Source organism: Vipera ursinii (genome assembly GCF_947247035.1).
Source record: "Vipera ursinii genome assembly, chromosome: Z".
In the NCBI taxonomy this organism is placed as follows: Eukaryota; Metazoa; Chordata; class Lepidosauria; order Squamata; family Viperidae; genus Vipera; species Vipera ursinii.
In genome coordinates, this window is record NC_139517.1 from 77262377 (window position 1) to 77289694 (window position 27318).

At 38.5% G+C, this 27318-nt stretch overlaps 1 protein-coding gene across 1 annotated transcript in view; it reads left to right on the plus strand.

Annotated features, from left to right (window-relative positions):
• Positions 1–5922: 5922 nt before the first annotated feature.
• The window catches only part of CPNE4 (copine 4), a 227353-nt gene continuing 205957 nt past the window's right edge, over positions 5923–27318 (plus strand). The window contains exon 1 of the mRNA XM_083378425.1: positions 5923–6010. The gene's annotated coding sequence lies outside the window, so the exon portion shown is untranslated. The remainder of the gene's footprint in view (positions 6011–27318) is intronic.

Sequence of the window (27318 nt, forward strand, 5' to 3'; positions counted from 1 at the left end):
ACACACACACACAAACCGCTATCTGAACGCACTCTCACACCACCACCCAGCACAGATCAACTCCGTAGCCAAGACACTCATCTCCAGAACAAAACACCTAGCTGATGAACAACACCTAAAAACTGAACTACACACTCTCACTAATGTACTAACAGCCAATGGATTCCAAAGAAACACGATTACAAACTTAATCCGAAGAGAGACACCCACAAAAACCCAAGACAGAGAACAAGAAAATGGCAAAGCCCTCCTCCCATACTTAAAAGGGACCACAGACAGAATCAGCAAGATCCTCCAAAAACACAACATCAAAACAGCATTCTACACAGACAGAAAAATATCCACCATCCTAAGAAACCCCAAAGACACAATTGGGTTAGAAAACCAAGGAGTATACGAAATCCCATGCACCACCTGCCCCACCACATACATCGGACAGACCAACAGAAGAATAAGTGCACACATTGAAGAGCACAAAAACTCACTCAGAAAGGGAGAACAAACTTCATCCCTGGTCCAACACTTTGAAGCCACGGGACATGAAATTGATTTTTAAAAAAACCAAAACTATCACCAAAATCGAACATTTTAACAAAAGAATAATCAGAGAAGCCATTGAAATAGAAAAACGCCCCCACAGCATGAACAAACGAGATGATACCTCTCGCCTACCAGCCATTTGGAAACCCGCCTTGATTGACAGACGAGTCCCAACCACCAAGAATAATACCAGACCCAAACTCATAACATCACATGACATCACCACCACACAACCATTCAAAAAGCAAATCCGAACCCACAATGATAACGACGCACAACCACAAAACAGAAACCTAACTATAGCTGCAACATCAGCCACATTAAACCCCTCCAAACCACACAATAAGCAAACTGACACCCACTATAAAAACATGGCACCACCACAAACACGAAGCCGAACAAAAGCAGCACAACTCACCAGCTCAGGTCTAAGGCTGGCAGCTGAGACCAGCCCATCCACTCAAAACACACCCCCACCCAATCAGAACACACCCACCATTCAAAACACACTCCCACCCAATCAGAACACACTTAATCCCCCACCCAATCAGAGCACACCTCCACCCACAGAACACACCCCTCTGGCAGTTTAAAAAAGAGGAACAAACAGCCACTACCACATGCTTCTCCCAGAAGAAGGAAGCAGAAGCCACCAGCCTGATGATGGATGGGATTCCGTCGAAACGTTTGTGGATTTGTCAGTCTCCACCCTCCACCCTTCCTTGAAAAGCTGGTTTGAACAACAAGAAAACACAGGAAATTAAACAAAAACTTAGAACAGTCAACTAAAACCCAGAGATAGATCACACATTGTGAATCTATCTGTGATCTTCCCACAGCACTTCTTCTGAAGAAAAAAGCACCAGAGGTTTTGCTTGGTACTGAAAGATACGGCAATGTCCAAACCATTTGTCTACAATGAAGGATAAATAGTGTTGAGATGAACAAAAAAGCGGGTTTCGATTAACAGAGTGGAAGAATAATTATCTTGCATTTATCCTGTATAAACTATATAAATTGAAGAAAAAGAAAAAGCAACCGAGCTGATGAAACAGAAACAAAATGCAAAATCCGTAACTATACCCCCATGAAATATATTTGTTAGACCTTTTATAAGATCTCATTATTAAGAAATGGAAACTAGAAAAATGCTTTAAAAGAGGTTTTTAAAATGAAGATGAGGATGAGGAGAAAAAGTCTATTCGACATATAAGACATGTTTTCTCCAAGCCATGTTTTCTCCAAGAAGAAGAATAAGACAGCAGAGAGGAGGAGGAGGAGAAGAAGAGGACAGTGAAAGTTGATCTGGTCAATAACTTATATTTTTTACAAATTATTTCCAAGTTGTGGAATCCTCTCTGATACATTGATACACAATTGGGGCTTAGATGTAGTAGGAACTCTCCCAAAGCTTACTGGTGGAAAGAAGAAACATATACTTGTTGTCCCTTCTTTTTATGGGAGATTAAAAACCTAACCTAACTATGAATTAACACACCTATGTCCATTTAATGTGTATTATGCTTATTTTGCAACATTTTCAAACCCACACAACAGATTTAAGTTTTTATAAAAATTTCTGAAATTATTGTTGTCAGATGTTCAGACTGGATTTGACATTTTTGTCTACCCATCGAGTCCTTACCAAGGACCTGGGATGGACAGATGTGGATGTTTGAATTGATGGTATTACAGATATCGCTGCAGGATGGAAGCTGTTCCTACTAAGTTTTTATAAAATTTCTGAAATTATTGTTGTTGTTATTACATTGATATCCCAACTTTATTTCATAGAAATCAAGGCAGTGTAGACAATGGTCCTGCCTTATGTGATGGGTTGAGAGAGAGTGAATGGCCCAAAGTCACTTAGCCATTTTTCATGCTTAAGAGAGGACCAAAACCTATCACTTCCCTGTTTCTAGTCTGGCAACTTAACCACTACACCAAATTGGCTCTCCTGGTAATAACATATATTTTAAAAAATCTATCTATCAAGGCATGATGTTGTGGATGGAGATAAAAATATGGATCTGGAAGAGAAATAGATAAAGGAAATATGAACATGAGCTATTTGAATTTCAAGGGTCCCCAAATACATTCTGCCTTGCTGATAAGGCAACAGGGATACTAAGAACCAGCGCAGAACCTTATGAAGGGTGGTATTTTACCAACCAAATCTTGCTTCCCCCCCCTTTTTTTTTTGCTGGTGTATAAATGCTTGCCAAATCTTGAGGATTATATTCCTCCCTTTTGTTCAGACAAATTGCACAAGCAATTCTCACAAGGGATCTCATAACAGCTCTGGTTTCACAAAAGCAATTTAAGCATAAGACTTGGATAACGGATGAACAGATCTTTCTGTAATAGGAATAGACAGGGAAATATGCCACCATGGTTTGGAAGTGGGCATCAGCCATAATCATACAATCCATAATCTTTGGTCATATTCAGGGAAAAACATATTGAGTTTACTTTCTCCATCCTAGATGGGAGAAGGAAATATATTGTAAATGACAATCAAGATTGATAATATCTATACAATTCTAGCATTTGGAAATAGGAAAAACCTAGATTTATACAGTTAATTTGGAGTGTTAGTTAAATTTACACTGCAGTTTGCTGAAGAAACTTTATTTTTCATTCCCAACCATACATTCACAGATTTTCTTCTTTTGATGTAACTAGCTTGAACAATAGGAGGTTGCTATCCCTTAAGCTATTAACCTACAGACCCCTATGTCTTTATTCAAAGCAAAAATAATAAAATTATTTCTGCTCTCAGGTCTAGGAGAGGTTAAATAGCTAAAGCTGTTTTGGCATAGATGTTCTAAATAAGGAATCAGGAAGATGACATTGATTTTTTTGCTGATCACAATGAACATAGGAAAGAGGTTAAATGGAAATCAGACAAATAATGATCGGATTTTCAAAATAAATGTAATCTCATCTGGAATTTTAATAGAATATTGAATTGATACATTTATATATTTATTATGGACACCTTGATATGGTCAACTCATTATCTTAATCTGCAAATGACTCAGGGTATTTTGTATAATGTAACAGAGAAAATGCATCTACTAACATGTAAGTCTGATGACTTGAAGAAAAGCTAAAATCTATGGCTATTAGAAAATATTCATTAAAAATAAAAATCCTGGCAATGGCTGACTAAAGAATTCCTTTAAAGGATGTTTTTGTTTTTCTAAAAAAAATTCTGGTCCATGGCCAATTAATGTTTGTCCAGTTGTCAACTTTTCATCCACAACTCTCCGTTCGGTTTCCTTTCATGGAGTTTAAATGAATTTTGGTTTATATTTTATGATCATGGAAATTGAGTATTCCTAAAGAAACTTAAAATCTATTTGTATTTAGGAATTTGTAATTCATGGAAAGAGGATTATCTTCCATACCAATACATGCTCCTAAAAGGTTGTTTACTGCCTTTAAGGAAAACCACTTTTAGGAAAGGATCCACCAGACAGTGTGAGAAGTTGGATAATTTTAGACCTCTGTCCCCTGTTAGACCTCCATATATCAGTAATTTTGAGATACCAAGACAGTGTTTTTTTCTGTGCCCTTCAGTCATTGGACAAGTCCCTGTATTTATTTATTTTTTTGGAATGATTTTGGAGGTGGTTTGCCATTGCCTCCTTCTTGGAACTAAGAAGAATGACTGACTCCTGGTCACCCAACTGGGTTTGTGCCCAAGCTGGGACTAGAACTCATGGTGTCCTGGTTTCTAAATCAGTGCCTTAAAGCAGTATACCAAACTAGCCCTCCACCAGTTTAGACTCCTAGCAACTGCTTGGACAAGTCGCTGCAATTTTCTTTCTGCAAGATTTGAGAAGTGTTTTTGCCATTGCTTCCTTCTTAGGGTTAAGAGAGAGGTCAGTCAGCTGGAAAGTGACTGGCCCATGGTCATTCAGCTGGCTTTATGCCTGTGGCAGGATTATATCCCATGATCTCCTGCTTTCTAGCCTGATGCCTTAACGGTTAACCACTGTACCAAACTGGCTCTTATTTAGGTGATGTGCAATAGTTTAAACTTTAAAGCATGGTCAGCAAAGACTATCTAATTACAAGAGGGAAAGGGAAATGTTTGTGTCATCCTGTCTAATGTGGTAGGTCCTGTCTAATGTGGTAGGTCCAAAAAGCCTCTCTGAAGCTTTTCAAATATTTCACTGGCTTGTTTTATTCAGAGGATCGGGAGTGAAGCTTCCCTATAACTCTCATGCATCCGCTATATGCAAGTCACAAATAAAGGAATGAACAAGCCTTCAATTTTTGCTACTTTTGGTGAAGCTATATAAATTGAAGAAAACCAAAGCTCTGTCACGCAGTGGTTGGAAGAGAAAGACAAGCATTGTGCTAGTAAACATTTGGAGAACACCAGATTGCGGAAGTTTGAACCTACAATTTGTTTGGCAACGGTGTCCTCCTACAGCAGGGGTGTCAAACTCAATTTCATTGAGGGCCGCATCAGCATTGCGGTTGCCCTCAGGGGGCCGGGTGGGTGTGGCCTGGGTAGGTGTGACCTACTGGGTAGGCGTGGCTAGAGTGCATATGGCCCACTGGGTGGGCGTGGCCAGCTCTACATCGTTTGCATCAAGGGTGCCTATGGGGGCCTGGGCAGGAGTGGGACAGATCTGAGGGTCTCTGGCAGAAGGAGGGTCTCTGGGCCAGGGCCAAGGCAGTGGGGGCCGTTCCCTCACTGTTTCCAGGATGGCTTCAGGGGCCTCATGAAACCACTTCGGCTGGATCTGACCCCCGTGGCCTTGTGTTTGACATATCAGTCCTACAGAGTCCTAAACTAAGGAAAGCATAATGCACTGAAATAACAATACCATAATACAGGTCGAGGAATATTCTCCCCAGAAAACTCAACCTTTACTTTAGTTCCTAATCCCATTTTTTCCCCTTGTTTTTTCGTTTGGCCAGCTCTCTGCTGCAGTACACTGAATATTTTAACACCTGGACGAAAGAGCTTGAGCCAGCAGGCGTCTATTTTGTAATGAAATGGTCCCAGAGGGACCGTTCAACTCCCGTGCTCTCCAGCAACGGAAAAGTGAAAATCTCAGGGTCGGAAGGGAAAGGGGCGGGGGCGGGTGTTTGTTGTAATTGCCTGGGTCCTCCAGGGGGCGCGCGAGTAGAGCTTCCCCCTTTCCCCGCCCGCTGCCCAGCCTCTGCTCCTTGTGAGGCTGGTGCCCGCCCGCTTCTTCAGAAAGAGGGGGAAGCGCGGCTAAAGCGGAGGTGCTTGCCCGATTCTCCCACTCCTCTGCGGGCGACGATCGGAGGATGGAGCCCGGCTTTCCGGAGGCATGAAACTCCCTTCTCTGGCAGCAGTTCCCCTCCACCGTGCAACGCCTTCGCTGAGATTTTCAGGAGTCCTGGAGGTTCCCGCTTGATCGCCGTCCAGAAAGACACTGTACTATTGAACACTTGCTTCTGTGTAGATCGGGCTGTGCAGGTAAGGGAGCAAATGCGCTTCCCGGGTCTCCCGCAGCTGCTTGGCTCTGCATTACAGAGGGCGTGTTTGCTAACTTTTTTCCGGAGACATTGTGTGCCGGTGTGTTAGAAGGATGCTTGGATCTCGGGTTTGGTCTCTTTTCCCCTACCAAGATCAGGCAGCCTCTGTTGGGTAGGACCCAGATCGAAAGCACATTTAGAGTCGGTGCATTAAATTAACCAAACGGGAAATCTCTCCCGTTGATTTCCATTGTCTTTCCTAAATTGGGATTTAATCAATTTCACACATTGACTAAGTCTACCTACAATCCTGGGTCAATTTCGCCGGATTGCATACAGTGATAACATGAGGAAGTTTTCCAATGTCCCGGCCACAGATAATCCGGGATTCCTTTAACTTCCAGTGGTTACTGGAGGCAACCCTTTGCCCTGATGTCCCCAATTGATTTAAGGGTGTCAAGAGAAATGAGTGGTATATCTGAACCTTTGGGCTTCCATTGATCATGGTGACGGTATAGAAAAGGGGGTTAAAGCAGTTATGAATTATATTTATTGAAGGCTTTTCACTTGGAAAAGTTTTTTTTAAAAAAAAAACAACAACCCAAAACCTCATTTTGTGATTGCTCTATTTCTAAGCCATCCTGCCCTCAAGTCCTTTTCTCCTTTCATGGATGATCTAATTTCCAGATTTACTTTTAGAGAGAAAGCATCTCTAGCCTTAAAGTGCTGACTATACCATGAATGCATCTGCTTAAATTCCCAGTTTTTATCAGGTAAGGAAGGGCGTTTAATTCCCTTGAGCTGTGCTCTGTTCAGTGGCAGTTATTGTTTCTGATCCTTCAGACTTCAGATCCACCTCACACATTAATCTGGTGTGGCAGACTAGGAAGGAACAGCCACTGCTTTGGATAGGACCAGTATTTGTGCAGACTTATGTGACAATGCCTAGAGACTGAGGGAATCTCAGTCTATTATTTAGAACATACTGTGTCATTTGAACTCTAACATACATGAGTTCTAACACAACAGAACAAGATAACTTCCACTTACTTGCCTTTCTTGTTTTGGGATCCTTTACATGGCCTATATTTGAGATTTAAATTCAAAAGACAGAAATAAGCATTTGTAAACGGTTGTGTAAAGATGAACAATTTGTTCACCCTTACATTTTCCATCCACTTGTAAAGAATGTTGTGAATGGCCTTAAATGGGAGAATTACAATACTTTGATAATATTATAACCCAACCCCACACCACAGTAGAGGCTTATCAGAAAGCCACCTGTCTCTGTTTCTGGTGTTTCTGTTCTCCTATTTCCAATAATTGATTGACTGGGAATGGTGAGACTGCAGCCAAAAGTGATGTCTCTGGATACCAAGCCAGGAAAGTCTGAAAAAGAGTGTGTGGACAAATGGAAAATACTTCACCATTGGTCCAATTGATTGATGTAGTTCTTGTAAAGGTCCAGCTCATGGTTCATCCCTAAATGTAATTTCCAGCTCCTCTTTAACATCAAAATGTTCCAATGCATTCTGGGCAGTAACAGACAATAGAAAATGTTGTATTTGTTCAATAATTGCAGGAAAATATAAATATAAAATTGTCCATAGACTGTGTTAAAGAGATGTGAGAGACAGTAAAAATATAAACAGTGCTGATGGTTTGAAATTACCAGGACAAAACATTAGTAACATACAGTTTGGGGTTTATTGGTGTTAATAGGTGACATCATATTTTTTTTAAAAAAAGAGAGATGAATATGTATCTTTTTTTATCCTGAGGCAAATTCTTTTGGAATAAACGCAAGGGCAATTTGCGTAAGAGTTCTCTCCCCACATGTAGGTGTAGTTTAATTTAGCTTTTTTGGCTACTTATGTGAAAAGCTTGATTGGCTAAGATACTTGAGTGACAGATTTCAAAAACTGCATAACCCTAAGCGTCTTTCCTCAAAAATAACCCCTGCTGAACCTGTAGGTTCACCATCAAGCAAATTGAGAGATTTAAAGGCTCTCAAGTTTATTTCCTACATATTGATGAAAGCATAGGGACTCAAAGGTTGAATGGCAGGGTTTGCCTTTCAGACCTCCCAAATACTAATCTGTACAGATTTATTTCATAGCAGCACATTGGGGTGAACATCTGCTCAATTTAGAACCCTAACTAGAATCCCCAGAATAGGAATTACACACCGAAAAATATACCTATAGAGTAGTGTCAAGGATGCCATTTTCCACCAAGCATGCTGCTGGAATGGGCAGAAGCAAAACACGAGAGAAAGGACTGGAGATAGACTGTAAAAGGTTTGCATAAATCTATATATTAATTTGATAGCGTGCAGTGAGTTTTGGAACTGCCTGCTAGGGGAAATGGATGGCAGTTGTTCAGAGAATTAATTGTTTGAAACACTTGCATATTTACTTAGGTGTGAAGGTGGTCATATATGGAGAAAAAAAATCTTTCCGTGTGGCATTTCACGCAGGTAACATGTAGGTAAGATTGCAAGCTCAAACACATAACTGGAATGCATCTCACTCGATGGAGTAAAACTAGCTGCTGAATAGATAGATGCATAGGAGTACCCTGTAAATGGGGTCACTTTACTTAAGCAGTCATCATTAGTAGGGCAGAGATCTATGCCCAAGTGGGCACCTTATTGGCATTCAGACATTAAACAAATGCTGACAGCTGAGTCCCTGACTTAAGAGATGCCAGCTGGAGAGAATTCTGTACAGGTGAAATCAGTTTTAATTAGACTTCATTCCACTGACTTCAGGGAACTTATGTATAGACTTGCAGTTTTCAGGACCTTTGTGGGACATTTAGACACACACACACACACTCACACACATATGCACACACACATACACACACTACATTCAATATTTGTTCCTAAATTCCTTATTTTAGAAACCTCATGCATTTCAGTGGATTTTCATCTTTTATAGCAAGTATACATCCACCTGTCAAAGGCTGACATTCTAAGAAAAGAGTTCTGAATATTAATTATTCCTTTTAATTCTTTTTAATGGTTTTGGGATGAACCCCAAACTATGCTTGTTACACTTTGCTATTCCTTTTCAACATATGGATTGGCACAGGTGTGTGGAGGCATTGAGGCATAATATTCTTGTTTTCAATCCAAAATCATGAACAGAATCAATAGAATGACATATTTGGGGCTTGATGTTTCTTTATATTATTAAAAAGTTTAGAAAGCCATTTCCATCTTATTGGAGAGAGTCAATAAAATGGCTGTTATGCTCCTAAGGTTTAAAATAGATAATTAATGCACTGTATACCCCATCAACTTAAGGAAGAAAAACAAACTGAGTAACATAAAAATCTAGCATTAGATCATCCAACAGCACTGTGCAAAACTTCAAATATTTCTTCTGGAAGAAATTGCTTTATTTCAGATCAGGCTGCTTTTGATGGCTGATGTTTACTCAGGAGAGCAGCAGCTCTCTGGACTGCACTCAGCCTTCTTTTAGACCTGCTTCCTGATCCCTTTTCTACTGAAGACATCAAAGATTGAAAGTTGAATCTTTTGCATGCTGAACATGTTGCATTCCACTCCTGGGCTACAATTGGTTTCTGTAATGCAACCAGTAAAAAGATAGAAAACATGGGAGTTAGCAGCCTAGGAAGCCCACATCACAATTCAAAGCTAAAACTGAAATCCTGAACTTCTAAGAAGGGCACAAGTTATCAGATATTACTTCCTGTCTAACTAACATGGAGTGGCTCAATGTATAAGAAGAGTTTATAAGCACTCTACATGGGACTACTCTTGAAGGGTATTTGGAAGCTGCAGCTCGTGTAGAACGCAGTCATAATGGACAGGTTTTAGGACCCCTAGGGTGGCCCGTGTTACACTGCTGTTGCACCAGCTGCAGTGGTTGCCAATTTGTTTCTGGGTACAATTCAAGGTGTTGATTGTCACCTGTAAAGTTCTTTATGGCATAGGTCCAAGTTATCTGAGGAACTGTCTTTCCCTATTGAGCTTGTTCTGTCCCACAGTGCTGGCAGAAGAGGACCACATCAGCTGAGAAATTCTGGCTGGTGGGGTCAGGATAAGAGCCTTTTCTATCGTGGTTCCTGCCCTTTTGGAACATCATACGCCCCTCAAGGTGATATCTGCACTCACTCAAAGTAGCCTGAAGACCTGGTTCTCTGTACCATCTGGCCTGGGGCCCCAATAGAGACCTGTCATTCTGGAGGTGGGCTGAGATAAAATTCCATCTCTTCCCCATGTGCATCTTGCTCTTTTCCTTCCCATCTTTAATGATTTTAAATCAGTTTTAATGTTAATATTTTGTACTTTAATATTTTAATTTTTTATCTTATTTTTATTTGGTTGTAAGCCACCTGGAATCACCTCTTGGCGAGATGGGCAGCATACTAAACAAACAAACCAATAAAAAAGAGTTACTTTGCGCATCCTGTCGTGTGCATGGACCAGGGTGGTCCAAAATGTCGATATAACATGCACCAGCCATAATGGATGCACATATGATGCATGTAAGCAGAGCTTCCATTCCAGTGACAATTTGAAGTTTTGGACCATACTTTGTAACTGAATCTTAACAAGGAGGGGTCCATTTTTACTTTGGGGCAACCTGTTCCACAAGGTACCATAACAGAAAAGTCTACTGGTATTTTGTATCAGGCAGGTCAATTCTACAAGATCCAAGGCAAATGAAGACTTAGATCAACACCCTGAACCAGGAAATCAATTGATAGCCAGTCAGCTTTTGCAACAAAGACTTAAACATCTCTATATCTGCTATCACCAATTAGCAGGCAAGTAGCTGCATTTGGCATCATCGCCTGTAGCTTCTGAGTACTCTTCAAGGATAGGCCCATATCATGTTAATTGCAGTACAGGTAATCCTTGAATTATGACCTTAATGAAGCCTATCCTTTATGGTAGTAAGTCACAAAGTTGGTAAAATGAATCGGTCGTGTGACTGACCCAATTTTATGACTTTTTTTTGCAGTGGTCATTAAGCAAATGTGCTGGTCATTAATATAAGCAATGGTTCAGTATGGATGCAGAAATGCCTGGTAACATGAGATCAAGGATGCTGCAAATGGTCATAAATGTGGCTGTAATGCCAAGCATCAAGGTATGGACATGCTACCATAAGGGGAGCCTGGGTATCAGAACTTCAGATCCAGGCCATAAGTCCCCTTTTTCAAGTTGGTCATAACTTTGAACGGTTGCTAAATGATCGGTTGTAAGTCAAGGACTACCTGTAGTTCAGATGCAAGATAGCAAGGACTGAGCAACTATTGCAAGTGCATCTCATGCTGCATGACACAAGAAATTGCAAGGACCATATTAGATTTTTTTAAAGCTAAATTTGTATGTTTTATTTAAAATAAAATGACTTTGACCCTGTTTGGGGAATGTTGAAAACCAGGTTCCTGGTATTAACTTGGGTAATATTCATCTGTGGTATGTAAAAAGAGGACAGTATGGAGAATAATGAAAACCATTCGTCCAATTAAAAAAAAAGTTTAAAAGAATTCCCAACTGAGAAAACAATGAAAGAAAAAAATTATTAGGAGACGCAGCTGGATGATGCACTGAGGATGTGAAAGTGAATCAGACATCACAGTAGCAAGAAAAAATCCCAGCGTGGTTTGGGCTTGTATCAGTTGATTTCCCTATCTAAAGGGATAGCAATTGAAGGTATGAAGTGCCCTTAACTTGAAAAGCATTGGATGAGACACTGTATTTCAGTCAAATATTTATTTATTTATTTATTTATTTATTTATTTATTTGTTTGTTTGTTTGTTTGTTTGTTTGTTTGTTTTATATACCGCCCTTCTCCCGGAGGACTCAGGGCGGTGTACAGAGCAATAAAGTAAGAATACAATAAAGCAATAAAGTGAGAAAATTTTAAAACCCAAATCCATCAGGATAGATAAGTTTTTAGATCACGCCGGAAGGAGCGAAGGTCGGGGGCCATCCGGATTTCAGCTGGTAAGCGGTTCCAAAGGATTGGCGCACCCACCGAGAATGCTCTCCCCCTGGGGGTCACCAGCTGACATTCTCTGACCGGTGGCACCCTGAGGAGGCCCTCTCTGTGGGAGCGCACAGGACGGAGGGATGTTGATGCTGGCAGTGTGTGTTCCCGTAGGTAATCTGGACCTACGCCATGTAGGGCTTTGTATGTCATCACTAGCACCTTGAATTTCACCCGGAAGGCAACTGGAAGCCAGTGCAGCTCACGGAGCAGAGGTGTAATATGGGAGTATCGGGAGACCCCCAAAAGCACTAGTGCAGCTAGTACTAAGTGATAGTACTAAGTCAGTTTCTTGGTAAGGTGAACTTTTTGTCTAGGCCAGACATGTCAAACATAAGGCCCGGGGGCCGGATCTGGCCCGTGAAGTGGTTTCATGTGGCCCGCGAAGCCATCCTGGAAACAGTGAGGGAACGGCCCCCACTGCCTTGGCCCTGGCCCAGAGACCCTCCTTCTGCTAGAGACCCTCAGATCTGTCCCACTCCTGACCAGGCCCCATAGGCACCCTTGATGCGAATGATGTAGAGATGGCTAGGCCCACCCAGTAGGCCATACACACTCTAGCCACGCCCACCCAGTAGGCCACGCCCACCCTGGCCATACCCACCTGGCCCCCTGAGGGCAACCGCAATGCTGATGCGGCCCTCAATGAAATTGAGTTTGACACCCCTGGTCTAGGCTGACTCTAGCAGTGAAAATGAACTATTGCTTTCAAATTACCTAATTCAGTAAGTTGCCATTGGATGATTAGCTTTTAAAATAGTAACATACTAAAAGTTTATAAATATAATGCTTGATATAAGGAGATCTTTCTTCAATACTGGAAGTACTTGAAGTCATATTTTTCCTTCACTCAAGTGATTCTTTTCCATCATGGAATTTCTAGAATCATAAATTAATAACAAAAGGGAAATTGGCTCAGGGAATATGTCCTTCCTATAAAAGAGATTTTTTTAGAAATCTGTATTCCTTGGATTAACTTTAGCCTCATACCCAGCTTTTCTGCAACTGTGATTGATCATTTCTAATTTCAGATTAACTTTGGTGTAAAATGTGCAGTTAAATTATGCTTTGGTTTCATGATATATTTTTTTTCCTGTAAAAGTATTCATTATCTATCTAAACAAAGGACGAATCTATAATTTTTAGGCATGGTAGATTAAACAAGCAAGCAAGGAAGCAAAATTCAGAGTGGTCTTATTTAAATTATATTTGTTATAGATTTCACGCTGTGAGTCAAACAGAAACACTGTATTATTTTTCCATTGATGTGAAATAACCAAAGTTGACATACCATTAAACCTTATAATGCAGAAGAACCTATCTAGTTCTAACCATAGAGCTTAAACGCAGCTGAAGAGCCTTGCTTTGAAGTTTTTTTATGAGGTACATTTGCAGAAGAATAGTATAAAAGATAGGTTTATTTTGAAAAACTCACTTTTTAAAGTCAGCTACTTAGAGGAATTAACCTTATTGTTTCTCTTTAGAACAATTTTCTCCACCATTCCCTTCATTGCAAGCAAATTGGGGGGACATCAAAGTGGGTATTTATTTATATGTTGGATATTAAGATCCAGGCATTCCTTGTTTAAGTAATTGTTTCAGATTCTAGGGTTTAATGATAGATTGCTTGTGACTGCTAAACTATTTTGCTTTTACTTGGTGAAACAACCTAAAAGCATTTAAAATCAGCTTGAGATAAAGAGGTTTGTGAGAACAAACTAGAATTTGCTGAAATTTTAATGTTTAAAACATTCATTAATATAAATTAAACATTCATTTGTTTGTTCGTCTGTTTTCTTACCTTTAGACCATATCTTTACTCTAAGGAACTGAAAGTGCATATAGTGCCTTATTTCATCCACATCAATGAAAGCAAATGACTGACCTAAAATGATTCAATGAATTCTTTGTTCTAGTGAGGATTTTGGTTTGTTCTTTTAAAGTCCAACTCTCTAACCCAGAGATCTTGCTCCTTTTTAAAGCCATTTAGTTTTTTAAAAAAATCAAAACTCCCAATCCGTGTTTGAGAGGAAAAGCTATAGTGATATGTATGTATGTATGTATGTATGTATGTGTGCGTGTGTGTGTATACATATACATATACATACAAACCTGGTTATTCGAGCTTGCCGGCCTGGACTGAGGGATTGGGGTTTTAAATTTCATAATTTAATTTATTTTGTTTGGGGCTAAATTTAATTATTTTTAACTTTTGTATGTCATATTTTAATTGCCCTGTACACCGCCCTGAGTCCCTTAGGAGAAGGGCAGTATATAATCTAATAAATAAATAAATACACACACACACAGAGAGAGACACAGAGACACAGAGACACAGACACACACACAGACACACACACAGACACACACACAGACACACACACACACAGACACACACACACACACACACACATATATATATATATATATATATATATATATATATATATATATATATATATATATATATATATATATATATATAAATTATATAATTAGGGACGCAGTGGCTCAGTGGGTTGGGACCCTGAGCCTGTCGATCAGAAGGTCGGCAGTTTGGCGGGTCGAATCCCGAGTGCCGCGTAACAGAGCGAGAACCTGTTACTCGTCCCAGCTTTTGCAGTTCGAAAGCACATAAAAATGCAAGTAGAAAAATAGGGACCACTACGGTGGGAATGTAACAGCGTTCTGTGCGCCTTTGGCATCCAGTCATGCCGGCCACATGACCACGGAGACGTCCTCGGACAAGCGCTGGCTCTTTGGCTTTGAAACAGAGATGAGCACCGGTACCTAGAGTCAGAAATGACTAGCACACATGTGCGGGGGAACCTTTACCTTTACACACACACACACACACACACACACACATATATGTGTGTGTGTGTGTGTGTGTGTGTGTGTTTACATATATATATATATATTTCCATTTTACTTTCTCACTAAGAACTGCAGGATTCTGTAGAACACAGCTGAGCCTTGGTGGAGCAGTGGGCTAATGCCTCCTTAAGTAACACCAGCTGCCTGCCATTAGTGCAGGTTCGAGTCCCACCAGGCTCAAGGTTGACTCAGCCTTCCATCCTTCCGAGGTAGGTAAAATGAGGACCCAGATTGTTGGGGGCAATAAGCTGACTTTGTAAAAATGCCATGGGGGGGCGAAAGCCCTAATAAGCAGGCATATACATAGAATGAAAGCTATTGCTAAAGCACATTGATTTGTGCTTCTTAGATTGTAAGCTGCCCTGAGTCTTCGGAGAAAGGCAGGATATAAATGGGAATTAAAAAAAACAAACAAACTCTGCTCTAATTTTTCCACTATTTTCTTAGACTATAGGTTTTTCCTTCTTTCCCTTTAGGAGCCCAAATTCTCAAAGGAGGTTTTACAGAAGTGATTCAGGGCTGGGAATATTCTTTGCTTGGCATTCATTAAGCTAATATAATTATGCTGTAAAACATTGCTTTTCATTCTAAGTGCATCCTATGAATTATGTTACTGCAATCAAATTTTTGAAATTATTGGAATTATTTCATCACATATTCACTGCAACCTAATGCAGAGCTGATTAAACTGAATGACATAACTTTTTGGTTTGGAGTGCGGTGTACTGTTATTATTTTTTAAAGTTTTTTTTATTCTGCCTTCATTATATTTTATAGCTAACTCAAGGTGGCAAACATATATAATACTCCTACCTCATCTTCCTGTTTTCACCACCACCACAACAACAGCCCTAAGTGATGGGTTGGGCTAAGAGAATGACTGGTCCAGAGTCACCCAGCTGGCTTTTATGCCAAAGACAGGATTGGAACTCATGGTCTTCTTGATTTCTAGGCTGGCAACTTAACCATTACATCAAACTGATTTATGGTTATGCCACCCTGAACATTGTATATGACTACTGTGATATTTTCAATTGCTTAGTCTCTTTCCCTGCTGAACATTAAATTAAATGTTCGTGTGGATCTAGAGGTCAAAGTTTGGTTGCAACCCGCTGAGCAAAGATAAAATCAGTCCTAGAACTGTTGGTGATATTGACAATCTTGAAACTAAGGTAAGTTTATGTAGCAAGCCAAGGTTTCATCATGCTTAACTCTTCATACATAATCCAGTACCCAAGTTCATATTAAACCAGGTCAAGCAAACTACATTATGGTTTAGTGCAACATGTGAACCTGTTATTTGTTTTTCTCTATTTAGATATTCAGCATAGAATTGACAAGCAAATTCCTCCAATATGTATTTATGTGTTTATGAGGTCTATATGGCAGTTCATCTCATAAAGTGACTCTGAATGGCTAACACAATAAATACAACAATACCACCTCCAATATTTGCCTCAACTAAGAGAACTTATTCTGTGCTTAGAATTATGTTCAAGCATGTGAGTAGAAATAATTATTGCTAATTCAGTTACAACAGTGCCTGCTGCAGAAGGGTTATAAACACTTTAGAAATACCTTGAGAGAAGTACTTAGGACCTTTCCCACAAGTCATAGGACACCACTCTGTTATTCTTTCATTAAGGCAGAAAATTTAAAAAGTGGTGCAGCTGCTTTAAGAGTTGTAATGACTTTAGTAAGTGAATCCCTTAAAGCAGTGTCATCTTTCAGGCTTGTGCAGAAACCCAAAACAAGTTAGGTTGCTTTAATAAGTAGTAGAAAGTTGTTGCATTTGTGTAAGGTCCAAAATACTGTTTCCAAAGTGCATGGTCCTGTGTTTCAGTACTACAGGGATGGGCAAATCACAGTTCTTGGGCCACGTCCTTGTGTTACATATAAGTGAATTCTAGAATTCCTTCCAATTTCCAGAAATCATATATCAATAATCTAGTTTTCTGCTGTTTTCAAATGGGAAAAAGACTAAAATTATTCAGCTTGTCACTTAAAAAGAAAAAAAATTCTTCCCAGTGCAAAAGACCCCCCAAAATTCCAGCCAATCAATCTGCACTGTTATTCTATCCATAGTAGCACTGGGTGCTAAAAATGAAAATAAGAATACCATTTTGCCTACACAATTGGCAAATAATGTAGAATCTATAGTTTGCCAAAATATTTCCAAGTTTTTTTAGTTTCTGGAAACTATACGGCAAAGTGGGTAACAATCAGGAATTGATGATAAAGTTGTACAAAAAATAATTTGTAATTTGACTAGAGATTCTAAAAATATGATGCTGACTGTTTTGGTATTCTGAGTGTTTATCAGCATATTCTCTGTACCACTTGTTTGGTGAGATGTGGACCAGGCTTTGCTGGATTGTATGATAGTCTTTAGATTGGCATTCACAAAATAGGGTGAGCATCCTTGGAATATATGTGGGCTTTGGCTGAAATATCATGGCCAAAATGTGCTAAAGCTGTTGTTAACATTACAGTGATAAAGTATGCTGTGGATTGCTTAGCAAATGGTTCCAAACTGAGTGTTAGGAGTATAAATGTATATGTAGTTTTAAAAGCAAAGGTTGTTGTATTATTGGCTGAAAATTGAAATGATGTGCAATGAATGATGCCGTGAGGAGAACTGATCTGAAAATTAATACATGAAAACCAAGATATTTGTGTCTGATGTGTTTGAAGAAGTACATTGTTTAGTCATATAGAGAAAATATAATTAATACATCTTAATTATTGTTTTAACCTTGGGCATTTATTTAATTCGCTTTTAACTTTTGTATCCTGTTTTTGTATTTATTGCCCTGTGCACCGCCCTGAGTCCTTTGGGAGAAGGGCGGTATAAAAATGTAATAAATAAATAAATAAATAAATAAATAAATAAATAAATAAATAAATAAATAAATAAAATGAATGAGTATTAAATTGAAAGGGATGGGTCAAGAGGAAGACTGAAAAGACTATGCTGTATGGAGCTGATACAGAGAAGTGAGAAGGAAAAGAAATATATGAAATGGTGTATAAATATGGTGGTTTGAAGACTAAAAACAGGTAGAGAGATATACCAAATGACTATTATAGTTTATTGTTATAATTTAGCAATGTTTCCTTTTTTCCTTCCTTATCTCTTCGTTATAATTTCTTTGGCTTCGTCTTACTTATTCCTTATTTCTTTTTCAGAAGTCTATTGGGTGGAATTTAGGTATGTACAGTGTTTTCAGTAGATTAGATTGTGAGGATGGAAGATAAGAGAAATTGAAATGACTAGTCTTGTATAATCACATTGGTTGAAGAGATATGTTATATGTAAATCGTTTAAGAGATAAAACAAGGGGAAAAATTGCAAAAATAATGTTTGGTCGAATCTCGTACAAGCAAATTCAGAAGTTAGTCTTACAAAGACATTTTGCAAGATAAATGGGTACTATACAAGATACCAGCTTTTCCCATGAATCCCTGCCTCCATACGGCTGGAAGGAAAAAAACCACAACAAGCTTGTATTCTTCACCAACTCAATATTATGTCTCAGTCTTTATTATTTCTTTGCTTTTCAAGGTTTCTGTTCTGTAGTATAGTAATAAAGCTTTTTATGAATCTGCTCAGTGAGTAAAAGATATGAGTGAGAGAAAATAGCCATAATTTAGAACTTATTTCAAATATATTTTTCATCTTGCACTCTGTTTTTCGATGAAGTATTATATCTTATTGGTCCTAGTTGTTTTTTGAACAATAGCTAACAATCACTGTTTTTCCACGCCTACTTTCAGTGCCCATACATTCTCAAATAATTTAATTTTATTGCCATTCTATGAAACAGTATCTTTCATGGGACTATTATTCTCAGATGAATTTGTTTATTTCTCTGGTAGGAAGAACTCCTGTTGATTTCTAAATATTGTCCCAATCTTGTGGACAATAAGAATAAATGGATACGTACTGGAATAAAGAGTAAACCCTCTTGCTTCCAATGTGAAGATGGGGTTGCAGATAGATGCTTTGAGAACATATGATCCTCACTTTGCATGAACCAAATCAGATTTTAAACAAGACCCCATATAGCATAAGGTCAAGCATAGCAAAGATCAGAGGGAAGCAAACAGTTAATCCTTAGGAAAAGAAAAATAACAATGAATATAAAATTATATATATGGGCTCTGACCGTTAGATTAACTGGCTGCATTTCATTCAGAGATCACAATCTCAAGCAGCAAGAATCCGTGCAGATGTTGAGAAGTTTGGTCACCAAATTTTCCAGTGCAATAGAAGGGAAACAATTGTATCTATGGAAAGTGGTCATAGAAATGTAATTTTATTACATTGAAAAGAATTCTAAATTTTCAGTTTGATGAGGGGCCTCAGGGAACTCGGAGGTCAAAATCAAGTGATGAAATCTCTGCTGCTAAATTCCTGCTAATTGTGCATTGTGCACCTCCTCCCCCATTCTTAGAGACTTTTCATATACTGAAATAAGATTAACATGCCGGTCCAGCAGACTTTGGTATATGAAAGTAAATTATATGTGAATATTGTAAATATCTTGTTTGCAATATAAGGGTGCAAAATGGAAGGTAGAAGTGTCGAGCCTGGGATGAAAAAAAAGATCATTGAGTTCCTTCTTTTAAATAAAAAACCACAATTTAAATCTAATAATTATATCTATTTTAATATGGTACCTGGAATTCATTGCAGCATTGATTATCTGTTTAGAGTGTTTGTATCTGATGGTCTGGCCATGCAAATGCATGCAGTTTGCTCCTCTTTCATTGGGATTACTTAAAATGCTTAATTATTATTGAATCAACAGATTCTCTGAATTTATATAATACACAGAGGTGTACATGTGGCTAAGCTGCCTGTTCTTTTTTTGTTATTTTTTCCCCAAAATTTTATTTCATTTCATTCTATTACAAGATTACAAAAGATAGAATTATAAAAAGTAAACAATGAAATACAGAAAACAACCAATGAACAAAAGAAAAACTTGAACACAACGAAAGAACTTTAAGTTATTGAACTTGCAAATATGTCATATATTAAATATTATACAGAAATAAATAAGTTACAGAAAATATCTTAAAATTATTAAATAGAAGAAATAGACTAACTGATGATGCTACTCTGTTATTTGTAAAATATTGTGAAATCTGTACCAGAGAGAGAGAGAGAGAGAGAGAGATTGCTTCATTTTCTGTTTAGTGGAGAAATTTACCCTTTCAAAAATAGATAAATTACACATTTCCAAAATTTAATATCAGGATTTACATCACTTTTTCAATTTCTCAAAGTAATTCTTATGGCAATCTCTCATGCCTAGTATAATCATAAATCCTCAAAAATTCAGAGTTTGGGAATATAATTAATAACATTAACTTTTTAAACATTGAGGGATTTGCTTATAAACCTACTTATTTATATTGAAATGTTTTAAAAGAGGGAAATAAATCACAAAACAAAATCATGCAGCTGAGTATAAACTCTCATCTTGTTTCTCAGAATATGGGTTTATGCAGAAAAATACAGTATGATTTGGTCCCTGCAACACAGCTGCTTTTAGCTATCTCTGTGATTATGTTAACATTTTATTTATTTCTTGCAGAAAATGGCAGCCGATAGTTATGGTGTAATTTCTAATTTTTGTGCTTGAAGGATGAATATGATTTTATGCTTAGTTTGGGAATCAAATTATTAATTTAAAATATGCATAAATTATATAGCCATTATGCTTATCGTCTGGGGATATGACTATCTTGGTCCTTAGCCTTGGTCTAGCAACTTCATCAATCTTACTTCTTTTAAATGAGCAGAGAAGCCTGAATGTCTGTAATCTTGTTTAAGACCATGGCAATTCTTGAGTTTTCTGAACTGTCTGTGAAGAAATGAAATATATCACCTAGTGCTTTGGAGGAGTGACCAAATCAAAATAATAAAAAAAGAAATGCAACAGTTCTTGGTTTTTTTGTAAACTTGTGACATGGTCAAGTTCTATTCTGAAATAAGCATGTGAATAATCCTTATAAGCATCATATAGTTTGGGACCTGGAAATCTGAGAAACCATCTGCTACTACTTGAAACTATGCCAGATAACACTTATCTGCTGAAGTATGTCGAGTCTAACTGCCCTTCTGCAGAATATGCTCTCCGTCTTGCTTAGGGCCTGATAATTTAAGATGCGTGGCTTAATTGATATTAATATATTTTTATAATGTTAGATTAAACTAAGATCATTATGTTAGTAATGAAGTACATATAGAATTTGGGGAGGATGGAAGAGTTATTTTATATTTGGTTTATTTTTTCTTCTTAACTTTTTTTTAAAAAAAGACCTATAATTGGTGGGAGCATTTTCCTCCTTCTTTCAATAACAACTATAACAGTGTTTCTCATCCTTGACAATTTTGATTGCTATGGACTTCAACTCTAAAAGCCACAACTGGGTGAAGGAATTCTGGAAGTTAAAGTCTGCACATCTTACAGTTGCTGAATTTGTGAAATGCTGCACAAGAGTACCAAATGCTTCATATGTGATTCATTGTGTGACTGACTTCTTATTGTAAGAAAGTGGTCATTCCACGGTCAGGGTTTTTTAAAATGTAGAAACAAAACAATAGACTTACTAGCTACCAACAAGTTTGCTTACTTTTCTCGTCCCAGTTTCTGACTAAAATTCAGAATAAAATTCCTCTCAGTCTATTTTAAAATGCCTGCTATACCATGGAAAGAGAAGAGAGTCCTGTGGGATTCTCTGCCTCAGGTGCCAAAAGAACAGGGCCACCCTCGGCTACTGTGTAGCTTGACTCAAAAGTACCATCTCTGCCTGCAGTATGTGTGGGGTAGAATCTCATCTCTTTGTGTTGCAAGATGAAGACAAAATAAAATAATCCAAAGTGTTGCTTCATTTTGAGCTTTGGTTGTGGTGTATAGAGCTATTTCCATCAACACAAATGATAGTGCTAAAGTTGAAAAGCTTGTTAATCTTAATTGTAAAATGCCTAAACTGCAAGATGGAGAATGTATCATTTAAAAGATAAAGGTAAAATTTTCTCTGGCAAACAGTATAAAGTTGGTAATGCCACTTGTTACACTCCCAGATAGTCCTGCACAGAGAAAGAAGAAGAAATTTATAATTAAGTCACATTGAAAAAAAGAGGAAAGTTGAAATCACTGGGCAACCAAAGGAGGAAAAGTGATGTATTTCATTCCTTTCAGTTCATTTTCAATATGCTCTGCAGAAAGCAGAGACTGCTGTTTATCCCTTAGTGTTCCAGAATCAGAAAAACAAATAAAAACACCCCCACCTTCTCTTTAGAAGTTCTGTCACTTCTTAAAAAAACCCCCACTTATTCTTTTTTCTGAAATATGCTGTTGGGAATGATTTCTTAAAAGGCTCTAAGAGTTTTAAGTAAATACAATAAAGCAAACAACACTTTTTTTGCTTTATAAGGATATTGAAATGTCAGATGCTGCTTAATTTCTTGAAGAAAGTGTGTGCATGGGCGGGGGGGGGGAGGCTTATCAAAAATGTAAAACAGCACAAATGCCTTCAAGACGGTTTGCAGGGACCTGAAGCACACCAGCACCTGCTGTTTCAATAGGAAGGCACCAGGGGGCACTGAAGCACTAGCTGAAATTCAGCTCATATACAAGGCAGAGAGAAATGATCTTTGCTCCAGATCTATATATGTGTTCAGACCCTGGGTTGCCCTAAACTGGACCTATTTGTCTCTACGGCCTTCTAGTTGAGGAATCTGCAACCTTTCTGCAGTCCTCAGTCTATCAGTCAATTGCTTACAATGCTAGTTTGATAGCTCCCCATTAAAATGAATAAAGGACAAATCCTTCTTTAAATATAATCACAAGTGGACACTGAAATCAGCCCCCTTAGTCTATCTCAAGAAAAAAAATACTAACAGAGTAGCAAAACCTATCTCAGTTTCCCCCCCCCCCCAAAAAAAGCAGCCAGTGATGGGGATTGGGATTGAAAAACAGAGGTGAAAGTCATTCCTGTGGTCTTGAGAACTGGGCAGGCAGAAAGTGTGATCCAAAAGTGCAAATTGATGTCAAGCATCTGGTAAACTAAAAATGGGGTGAATAACAGGCTGTGCAGAACAAATCAACAAGACTGACAACAGACATGGCTTCAACATCAAGCTGCTGCTAAATGAAGGTTTTAAGGTCCACACCTCTACCTATATCCAGGTCATACGTTCAGCTATCAACAACACAGAACTGCATCCTTGAAGTAGAGTGTCAAATGCCAAATTCTGGAAGAACACTTTTTCTTTTTTTCCAAAAGAAATGAAATTCAAAATAGACAAGTTAATTGGTTAAAGGCACCTATTTTAAAGGCTCTCATCAAAAAGGCAGTAAATTTCAGCCATGCTTTTCTGTGGGAGCATGATTCCTAAAAAGGTTGAGAGCTGGCTGCTTTCCAAATCTGCGCCAAGCTGTTTTTCCTCAATAAGATCACCTTAGGCCACATGATTTCAACCAAATATCCTCTGGACGGAACATTTCCTGAAATTTAAGCTGTTACTCAACTTTGGCTCTCATCCTTTATATTGGCTGATAGGTGTAGGCACACTGCATCGGGTTTGTTGTCAGCCCCACAGGAAGACTAAAGATTAAAACCACTTTTATTGAATTGGTTGTAACTAAAGAACCTTTCAAGTTGGATTGCACTGTAGTTTCTTCTACTTGTTCAGTGGCCTGAGTAGCTTTTGAGTGTTATCTAGGCTTTGAAAAGTGCTAGAGCCTGTTACCTAGGCTTCCTTATATTTCCATCAATATTCCTTTCTCTCTACAGTTGTCAACATCTGGATGACTTTGATACGGCAGAAGACATAAGGAGAAACTCTCTGTTCTGCCCTCTAATGCTTATCTGCCTTTTTTGCAGCTCAGATATGACATGACTGCAGTCGGGCAGATCTGTATCAGCAATAGATTTCTCTGAAAGCACCCCACCAGCATCTAGGCCCTGTTGGCTCTGACTCTTCATCCTTACTTCATGCACAGAGATAAGATGCCTGAAGGCATTTTGTTCCCTGAGGAAAAACAGCATTGGTGCCCCCCTCATCAAGATGTCCATAGGCAGCCACGTTTGTTTAGCACCCGAGGCAAAAAAATCCTGAGCATTCTTACCCATTAAAAATAGAATCATAATAAATAAAAGAGCTAACCATTTGTGGCCCTTTAGTGGCATCTGCCATTTGTTGCCTGAGGCATCTGCTTCATTCTGTGCAGAGGCATTGCATGAGCACTGAATAGCTGACAATCCCTCCACCCCAAACCCAGCCCTCTTCCCATTTGTCGTCATTGTGATTGGAAAATTGTGCTAGCCTAATCCAGCATTGCTTGTTCCCACGGATGGCCTATCAGTTGTGTAGGATGGAGAAGAGAGCATTCCCCTAAAGTTTTTAATATTGCGGCACTGGAGATGTTCTTCTAAGGGAGATGACAGATGTAAATGTTCCACAGCTAGTCACTATGCTAAATCCAAGTGCTAATATTAGATAGGCAAGGATTGGTATATGTGATGTTAATTAAAATGTGATTATAAAAGCAAGTAAAGTTCACACGAGTGATGGCTAAGGCCAAGCCATTTCAATTGAGCTTATGCGTGAATACATTAAGTGTTTCAGGGCACTCTGTTAAATGGAATTGTTGTATGGATCTTTAGTTTTCTCCCTAGCAATCTGGTACCAATTGTCCAAGTCACACCCGTGATGGAAGGCGGGGGGGGGAAACCCCTATCTAACTACCATAGTTGGCAGAAAGTAGATTGGGAATATAGTAGTCTAAACAATGGCTGGATTTGAAGCAGACTTGACTTTCTGACTTCTATTTGTTTAACTATGAAGCGACTTTACTTTCCTATCTCAAAAGTTATAATGCTGAAATGAAAGAAAATGAGACTATCAGGAATGTCGTCCATGAGCAGATTGTAAAGCAAGTTATATCGTGTTTTACTAAAATTGGAAATTGAGCTCATTTAAATGTATTACTCAGTTATCTTTGTTTTATTTACTATTCTCCTTCAGATTTATTAAACAGTTTTTGCTATTTTGCTGAAATTGTTTGTAAATAAAATGATATTTTAGAAAAAATATCTTTTCCAGTGCCTGCACTACCTTCAATATTACAAATTTAATTTTCCCCACTCTTTTCCAATCTTTTTAACTAAACCAAATCAGTTGAATATGGCTATTTTAAATTACATTTGACGCATTAACAGTAATGTGTGCACCCTCTATACAACATCAATAATAAACTGGGCTTCTAATAATTTCTTATGAATAACCATTTCAAATGATAATATTTCTAATTTTTCTTAATTGACTTTTAATTCAATCCTAAAGTTTCTCAATATTTTTTCATTTTCTATTTATAAAACTCGGTCATCTACTGTATATCTACACCCTTTTGGGTTCACATTGAATTCTGATATGAACTAGGAGTTTTATGTGACATTTTATAAGCAGCCATGAGTTCTGCTTTCCATAAGAAAAGTCCTCTGTTTAAAACTACCTTGAATTACTGTATTTTAAACCAGACTGTCATTGGTTGCCGGATACAGAAGTAGAAGGAAAAGATGGAGCCTTGAAGATTAGGTAACCAGATCTGGGCTACAAAACTCTAGGACCAACAATAGGTTGTATGGCAGAAAAAAGATTCAGAAAAGTTAACTCTTTGCTGCCACCCAGTATCATCTGGAGATTTGCAGCCCAGAATTCCTAATCCTGCTGAGAACTGCCAGGTACAGTAGTTGCTTCTAGACATCCATCGCCAGGTGGAATTATAGAAAATTAAAAAAGAATTTCTGGTCCTGGATGCCCATTGTACTCAGTGTGCTAAGGAATCCACTCTTTATAGTGAATATGAGTCTAAAAACAGCACCATCACTTTTTTAGGCTCATATAGAGAGCAGCGAGAGATTATGCTTCTGATTGATCAAGGCCCAAAGCATTTCTTCCAAATAACTTCTGCTTCATCCTCTGATTTCTGGTTTATTTGTTTATACTTTGTAGTTGTTGTCTGGGAGCTTTCCTGTTGTAGCTTCAGTTTGGAGATTTGGTCCTCTATATCATCTAGGTTATTTTTAGTCTCATTATGGTTTCTTTTTATGTCCTCTTTTTGTGCAACAATTGTTTGATGAATTTGCTGTAACATAGAGGTATTTGTTTTTTCTTGAGGCATCATTCCTAGAAATCATCTGGTCTCACCAGTTTCAGTAAGAGTGGAACAGGATTTCCTCTATTTTTCTGGTCTTTATATATAGCCTTTATAACCCAGTCCTAATAGCAATATTTTATAGTAATCCTTTGTCTAAAGTATCCTGAAAATTATCTGTCAGGCAAGGTTGTAGTCCACAATGTTCCAAGTGTTCAAAATGTTCAACCTTCCTGCAGTCAGATGTATTCTAAAGTCAAATTTTTCTTTCTCTCCCAGTAGCTCTTGAGATTAAAAATCCAAGCTCAGTAGGTATTGATAGTCCAAGAAGGTCAGGATGATAAATATGTCAAAATATTTGACTGCTTGTTTAGACATCTTACCATAGGATAACTCTGGACAGCTTACCATTACATGGTAATGGTACATTACATCTGAGGACCCAGATTGTTGGGGGCAATAAGCTGACTTTGTAATAATGCCGCTTGGGGTGTGTGTGAAAGCCCTAACAAGCAGGCATATACATAGAATGAAGGCTACTGCTAAGCTTGTAAGCCGCCCTGAGTCTTCGGAGAAGGGCGGGATATAAATGTAATAAAAAAATTACATAAAAGTTAAAACAAACGTTAAAACCAAAAACACATGGGGGATGGCAGGGGCAGAGTGGGGGGGGGGAGGAGGGATCTGATATTACTCAACCAACCACCTCCATTGTGTGGATCCCCCACTGGAGCCCCAAGCCAACTGGCACAGCCAAGTCTTTAGGCTTCCATACAAAAGGATAAGAGGGTTGGGACTAACCTCACATTGGGGCGCAACATGTTCCAGAGGGTAGGAGCAACAGCAGATAAGTTCCTCCTCCTCTACTCTGCCAGCTGGAATATTGAAAAATGCTGGGTTAGGACAGGGGCTGCCACAAAGAAGAGGCAGTCAAGCTATTCTCCAAAGCACCTGAAAGCAGGACAAGAAGCAACGGATGGAAACTAGTCAAGGAGAGAAGCAACCTAGAACTAAGGAGAAACTTCCTAACAGTTAGAACAACTAACCAGTGGAACAACCTGCCTCCAGAAGTGGTGAATGCTCCAACACTGGAAGTTTTTAAGAAGAGACTGGCCAGCCATTTGTCTGAAATGGTATAGGGTTTCCTGTCTTAGCAGGGGGTTGGACTAGATGACCTCCAAGGTCCCTTCCAACTTCTTCTTCTTCTTCTTCTTCTTCT